The sequence below is a fragment of the Bubalus kerabau genome, chromosome 3 (assembly GCF_029407905.1).
Source record: "Bubalus kerabau isolate K-KA32 ecotype Philippines breed swamp buffalo chromosome 3, PCC_UOA_SB_1v2, whole genome shotgun sequence".
NCBI lineage: Eukaryota > Metazoa > Chordata > Mammalia > Artiodactyla > Bovidae > Bubalus > Bubalus kerabau.
The window spans coordinates 99,955,309-99,963,634 of record NC_073626.1 but is presented as its reverse complement, the minus strand read 5'-3'; positions in this window follow the sequence as shown (position 1 = coordinate 99,963,634).

Below are 8,326 nucleotides of genomic sequence, written 5' to 3'. Positions count from 1 at the left end.
CTGATCTGCTTTAGGATGGACTGGTTGGATCTCCTTGCAGTCCAAGGGACTCTCAAGAGTCTTCTCCAATACCACAGTTCAAAAGCATCAATTCTTCTGCACTCAGCTTTCTTTATAGTCCAACTCTCACATCCATACATGACCACTGGAAAAACCATAGCCTTGACCAGATGGTGCAGGAGCTACTCCACGTCCAAGGTCGGGGCAGCAGCCTAGAGGAGCTATCCCATGTCCAAGGTAAGGAGCAGTGGCTGCGCTTTGCTGGAGCAGCCGTGAAGAGATACCCCATGTCCAAAGTAAGAGAAACCTAAGTAAGATGATAGGTGCTGAGAGAGGGCATCAGAGGGCAGACAGACTGAAACCACAGATAACTAGCCAATCTGATCACATGGACCAAAGCTTGTCTAACTAAGCCATGACGTGTGGGGCCACCCAAGATGGACAGGTCATGGTGAAGAGGTCTGACAGAATGTGTTCCACTGGAGAAGGGAATGCAAACCATTTCAGTATTCTTGCCTTGAGAACCCCATGGACAGTATGAAAAGGCAAAAAGATAGGACACTGAAAGATGAACTCCCCAGGTTGGTAGGTGCCCAATTATGCTACTGGAGATCAGTGGAGAAATAACTCCAGAAAGAATGAAGGGATGGAGCCAAAGCAAAAACAACACCCAGTTGTGGATGTGACTGGTGATAGAAGCAAGCTCTGATGCTGTAAAGAGCAATATTATATAGGAACATGGAATGTTAGGTCCATGAATCAAGGCAAATTGGAAGTGGTCAAACAGGAGATGGCAAGAGTGAATGTTGACATTCTAGGAATCAGCGAACTAAAATGGACTGGAATGGGTGAATTTAACTCAGATGACCATTATATCTACTACTGTGGGCAGGAATCCCTTAGAAGAAATGGAGTAGCCATCATAGTCAACAAAAGAGTCCGAAATGCAGTACTTGGATGCAATCTCAAAAACAACAGAATGATCTCTGTTCGTTTCCAAGGCAAAACATTCAGTATCACAGTAATCCATGTCTATGCCCTGACCAGTAACACCGAAGAAGCTGAAGTTGAATGGTTCTATGAGGACCTACAAGATCTTTTAGAACTAACACCCAAAAAAGATGCCCTTTTCATTATAGGGGACTGGAATGTGAAAGTAGGAAGTCAAGAAACACCTGGAGTAACAGGCAAATTTGGCCTTGGAATATGGAATGAGGCAGGGCAAAGACTAATAGAGTTTTGCCAAGAAAATGCACTGGTCATAACAAACACCCTCTTCCAACAACACAAGAGAAGACTCTACACATGGACATCACCAGATGGTCAACACCGAAATCAGATTGAGTATATTCTTTGCAGCTAAAGATGGAGAAGCTCTATGCCATCAGCAAAAACAAGACCTGGAGCTGACTGTGGCTCAGATAATGAACTCCTTATTGCCAAATTCAGACTTAAATCAAAGACAGTGGGGAAAACCACTAGACCATTCAGGTATGACCTAAATCAAATCCGTTATGATTATACAGTGAACATGAGAAATAGATTTAAGGGACTAGATCTGATAGACAGAGTGCCTGATGAACTATGGATGGAGGTTCATGACACTGTACAGGAGACAGGGATCAAGACCATCCCCAAGAAAAATAATGCAAAAAAGCATAATGGCTGTATGGGTAGGCCTTACAAATAGCTGTAAAAAGAAGAGAAGTGAAGGCAAAGGAGAAAAGGAAAGATATACGCATTTTAATGAAGAGTTCCAAAGAATAGCAAGGAGAGATAAGAAAGCCTTCCTCAGTGATCACTGCAAGGAAATAGAGGAAAACAATAGAATAGGAAAGACTAGAGACCTCCTCAAGAAAATGAGAGATACCAAGGGAACATTTCATGCAAAGATGGGCTCACTAAAGGGCAGAAATGGTATCTACCTAACAGAAGCAGAAGATATTAAGAAGAGGTGGCGAGAATACACAGAAGAACTGTACAAAAAAGATCTTCATGACACAGAAAATCACGATTGTGTGATCACTCACCCAGAGCCAGACATCTTGGAATGTGAAGTCAAGTGGGCCTTAGGAAGTATCACTACGAACAAAGCTAGTGGAGGTGATGGAATTCCACTTGAGCTATTTCAAATCCTAAAAGATGATGCTGTGAAAGAGCTGCACTCAATATCCCAGCAAATTTTGAAAACTCAGCAGTGGCCACAGGATTGGAAAAGGTCAGTTTTCATTCCAATCCCAAAGAAAGGCAATAGCAAAGAATGCTCAAACTACCACACAATTGCATTCATCTCACACACTAGTAAAGTAATGCTCAAAATTCTCGAAGCCAGGCTTCAGCAATATGTGAACTGTGAACTTCCAGATGTTCAAGCTGGTTTTAGAAAAGGCAGAGGAACCAGAGATCAAATTGCCAACATCCGCTGGATCATTGAAAAAGCAAGAGAGTTCCAGAAAAACATCTATTTCTGCTTTATTGACTATGCCAAAGCCTATGCCTTTGACTGTGTGGATCACAATAAACTGTGCACCAAAACCTGCACATTCTGATAAAGGTGTACAGTGAAACTGATATAAGTCCCTAGTCAAGATACACTGATCATAATTATCTCTTGTTGTAAGTATGTGAATTTTATTTCTCAGTGACATTGTAGACTCCTTGAGGACATGGACCATGCGTTGTTTTTCCTGTGTATCTTCCCACAATGCTGGGAGCATGGCCACTGCTGAAGAACATTCCTTTTTCTTGTTTGATTACAAGATCTCTCAGAGTGAGGCCCAGGATATGAATTGTTAAAGGATATGGAGGGACTGAGAGATACACCGGTGGATCATTCAACTCTTGCCACAATCAGTGCTGTGTAATAAATAACCATAGAGTGACATACAACAATAACCATCTGTTTTTCGTGTTTTTTGGAATCAAGAGGGATAGGCCAGGCATCTCTAGTGATCTTACCTGTGCTTACTCCTGTTTGGGGGGTTGAGCTAGGCCCACGTAGTTGCCTGCATGTCAGCAGCTCATTAATGTACTGGCAAACTAGCTCTGTTTCATAAGATTTTGATGTTCCTTCTGGGACCATCAGGCTAGTCAATGGAAATACTAAAGAACAAGGGGCAAGACCAGATGCAACAAGTCCATTCCAAGCCTCCATGTTCGATGGATTGGTCAAAGGAGAAGGAGAGTACAGCATAGTTACAGGGAAAAATCTGTGGATACTAAAAAATGGGAAAAAGTGGTGTCATTTTCCCAAACCTCTCCAGTGGAATGTTTGTTTGTGTCTATTCTGTGCAGAGCCTGCTCTGATGCTTTACTGAAGGTCAGTTCTCCTTGTACATAATCTCGATCAGGATGTCTTTAAAACAGCATTACCACCCTTGAGTAAGCAAGCCAGTAATCTTGTTTGGAGGGGGAAAAGTTGCAGGTAAACAATCACATAATGCCACTTCATTTGCCATTAAATAGAAAAATATCACCTTATATTTCACAGACTTGACATCACTCAGATAATATGTCACACTTCATTAAACTAGAAGATCAAATGCAGAAAACAAAATATCTGCTGTTCAATAAGATTATATACTACCTGAACAAGGTTTGTGGAATTGTCAACATGATGTGTCTGAATTCAAGAGATTAAACCAAGAACTGTGACTGGAAAAATGTTAAAAACACCACAAATTTGCTTTGAAATGATACAGCATCTCATTGTCACTTGTGATTTGACCACTGGTTCTGTCTTTATTACTTGTGCTGCTTAGTGAACTGTTGCAAAGCAAACCATGGAGTCTATTGTGGAAGTTTAATTTAGAGAATCATCTTGGGGCTGAAAAAGAGTTTGTGCTAAGTTCCTTGGCTTCTAGTAGGCCATCTCTCTGTCTAATGGATCTTATCTCCTAAAGAGGCAGGGAATTAATTATAGCATGTTATAGCAATCATATGATTTATACTTTTATCTGTTTGTCTCTATCTACTTATCCATCTATCATATCTATGTGTGTGTTCATCACCAAAATAATAGCTAAATTTCTATGACTATTTTTTCTAAATTAAGGTGATCTTTTTCCATATTCAATTATTTATTTGCTCTTATGGTAGGTACTTGATTAACTCCTGACAAGTGAGATTGATCAGCAAGACAAATACTACATAAACTATAGTAAAAATTACTTTCCAATCCTGCTTTATTCTTACTCTTATGGGATTTTAGGCCAATCACTTAAGATTCTTATCAATAAAAGTAGACAATTTTTTTAATAACAAGAGTTCTTGCCTATGTAGCCAAATAATAGGTAAAGATCTAAGGTAAACTCTGGGTAAATCAGATATATATTGATGTCTGTATTTGTCTATCTATCTAGATATATAGATACATATTTATTGTTGTTTTTGTTTATATAGGAGAAGGCATTGCATAATCACCCTGTAGGGTAAGTTTATCTTTTATTAAAGGTGTTATGCTAAGCTTTGCTTGATCTTCCTTTCTAAGAGGAAGGACATAGACTTGTAGGATAAAGAAAAGATAGTACAGACACAAACTAAAACGTGGCCTTATGCAAGATACGTTCTAGAGTTCAGTTTCATCACCTTGTATTGATGGACAGAAATATAAATGAGGGAAATTGGGATTTGGATATAGCCAAAAGGTTTCTTTTGAGATTTTTCTACTTGCTAAAGGAGAGAAACACTGAGATGGGTGTAATAAGCTCATTTTCTGACAAGGGGAGACATTTGAGATTTTTACATGAGTGTGATTCTGATGGAACCAGAGAATACAACCATTTTCCTGGAAAGTCAGGAGCGCTGACATTCCACAGCATTAAGGACCATCTCCCTCTTGCACACATGCAAACATATATGATTGATTTGTCTCTAGGCAACATAACATCAATGGGAGCAGACTGGTTACAAAGCTAGGCCCTCAGGCCAGTGGAGGTTAAAAGCTCAATTTCACTTTCTCAAGTGGAAAATGCTGTGTAACTAACATCTTAGCCTTTTGTTTAGTCACAAAGAAGGAATAATTGCTTTGGAATTTGGAATTTAGTTCCCCTATGTACTTTTTGGTAGAGCTTTGTAGCTAGCGCCACTTGCAGCAAAGAAAATATAGCAAACACTTGGACAAGCTAAGCGGGCCTAGGATACCATGTAATTAAGAGGGGCAATGAGAGGAACAGCAGGGGGCCTTGCACTCTGGAGTAGCCCATATTAACCTTGGGGGAAGTGGAGATTATAATGGGAGTAATGCTGGTGGTGGGACATGATCTCAGAATGTTTGTTTTCAACAGAGTTTGAATCCTGGTGCCTTATATGTGGATACATAGGCAATGCTTAGAAAAAACACAGTGCTATGAATGTAATAGTCAAATGATATCTTGATGTCAAAGCCGCTTACACGTACATACATTTTAAACTTGATTTGACTGCTGCAGTGCGACAAGCCAAAACTGAAGCACAGTTGTCTTCAGGACTTGGAAGTTTAAAAATTTGAGCTGCATGGTATTGTCCTAGAATGAAGTCATTCTTACAAGGGCAAAAAGGAGAAAGCATGGAAAAATAAATCATTATTGCCTACATTTATAATTTGATGTTCACGTATTGCAAAGATCACCAGGATGTATTCAACAAGAAAAGGGAATAACATATTTTTCAGGGGACATTCTATGTAAGAGGAATAGTGTTCTGTTTAATTTGCATATAGAAAAATTGGTGTCCTTGTTTCCATAAAAAGACAAATTGTGCCTAAATATAGGCTAATTGGTAGTGTTTAGTGAGAACATTTGATTGTGTGACTCATGATTTGGAACACCATTTCCCTATCAGAAAACTAGCTTGAGACCCTCCTATTGCTGAGAATGTGTTTAATTAGATGACGGGTTTTAATTAGATAGGACTATTTCAGCCTGCTTACTCTCAGTCTTTATCTCTCCATGAGCCATTTCCCTACAGAAGGATGCAGTAGCCATAATTATTCAAGTCATCTTAAAGAAAATGTTTTGAAGTACAGTAGTTAGCTGTCAAAAAGAGAAGGCTAATTTCCAGTTATGAGAGCATTTTCCCAATGGAAATCTTCCTTTCATTCTGGGTAGACATATTTGTGTTTGTTTTTTAGCTTTATTAGGCTCCATTTTCTCCTTCCTAGACAGATAATTTCTCTTGTAGCTGTTCAGAATTAAAGGAATTCCTCAATTCCAGAAATGTTTCCAGCTGTTTTTAGCTCTAACTATAGTCTATGTTATCTAAACAAGTACCTAAGAGCATGGCACATAAAAATCACCCAGCAAAAGCATAATGGAAATAAATAATTTGAAGAATTTCCCATAATATATGGAATTTTAATAGATGTAAAGAAAAAAATGGTCAAATATTTGGACAATTATGGATGAAATGAGCAAACTACTTTAGGATCCATCAGGTTGTTTATGCTATTGATAGGTATAAGCTGTTTGGCACCAAACTCCCGGATCTTCCTATCTCCATGATATTTTCACAGGAAAAGGAGGCAAGGCGGTTTTCATCTGGTAATATCACACTTTTGTTTTGTTTTCTTTGAAACCAGCCTATGATAACATCCTCCCTCTATATCCCCTATTAAAAAGTTTAAAGTCTCTGTGTTTCCCACTGTAAAGGAGAAAGGAGACTTGGGGACGTGCTTGTGAAAATAAGCTGGGCATGTGGGAATGTACTATCTTTGAGTTTTGACCCCTCAGCCTTATCTTTTAGATGGAAATAATCATAGCCCAATGGGGTTATTGGGCTAGACAGTTGAAATGGTGAAATTATAGCATTAAAAAATTATACAAATACAGTCTTTATTTGACATTATGTTAAAATTAGAGCATATATTGTTGAACTGATTATTTAGTGGGCTTCCCAAGTGGCACGAGTGGTAAAGAACACTCCTGCCAATGTAGGAGACGTAAGATACGTGGGTTTGATCCCTAGGTCAAAAAGAACCGCTGGAAGAAGGCATAGCAACCCACTCCAATATTCTTTTTTCTGTTGTTGTTTTTAAAAAGAACTGTTTATTTACTGAACCTGGGGCAGATCAGATACACAACCAATTTTAAATTTGCATATTTTAACTCAGTTTTGAAGTGTTTGGACACACACATGCACACAATTGGCATGCAACCATTGTCCTAGGGTAAAATCCAGTCCCCTTAAACTTGCAAATATTTTGACCCAAGGTTGAAAAATTGTTTATCCTGAACATGAAAACCTGTAACAAGTTTAAATTAACTATACAAAACTCGTTACTTATAGTTTTACCCTTGCAAAGATTAAAAAAAAAAAAAGAAAAGTGCAAATAACCAATATATATCAGTCACAACATAATCCTGGATCATCCCCACACCAAAACCAGATGCTCCTTGAATTTTAAACCCATCATCAGAGACCAAAAGAAAGTCATTTCATTTTATACAAAACAAAATTCACATGTGCCAAAAAAGAAAGCCCCAAGAAAAACAAAAACAAAAACCCTAGTACTGACGGTGATATTCAGTACCCTAATTAAACAGTGACCAAAATGCCACTGATCAAAAATAAACAGTGGCTGTATATCACTGCAAAGAAATCCAAGAGGCTTTAACCCTTTGGCATTGGAAATCCAGATTTTTCCAATTACGTGAATGCGTATCTTCTACATGCCAAGAGTAGAGAAAGTGGATGCGCCAGCATAGAAACAAAAAGAGCTACCATTTGCTGAAGCATGCAGAGAACTGGCTTTAATAGACTTCTTATAAGGTTAGGCAGAAACCAAAAAATGGTTATTAGTTGCTTGTGGCAACAATTTTAAATGGAGATGATTGAGTTCTAAGGTTCAAAGTGAAACTTTGGGGGTGGGGGGTAAAGGGTGTTGGTTTAAGTCTTATCTTTAAAGCAAAAACAAGAGAGACAAAATGTAAAAGTACCAATCTGGTCACATACTCTAGACACAGAGCTCTGCCATCAAGCTGGGTAGAAAATGTCAAGATTCGGATTGTTGTTTCTCAACAGAATGAATCTTTCTAATGACTTAAACTGCAGGATAAGGGATCCCAAGAATGCAGTCATTTTAGTAAAGTACTATCAGTAAAGTACTATCCTGAACAAACTGCATTTTATCATGAAAACAAAAGGAAAGAAAACTAAGGACTCTACACCTATATTTAGCTTGCAGTGTTTGAGTTTTGGAAGGGTCTGAATAATGGAGGCAGAATTCAAATATGAATTTATGCCAAACAAATGTCAAATTTTCACTATAGCTTTCCTAAAAAAGTGTTTTCCCCCAGTATCTATTAATCACAAAGAAACAAAAGCTGTGAAGATACAGTTCAGAAAATAA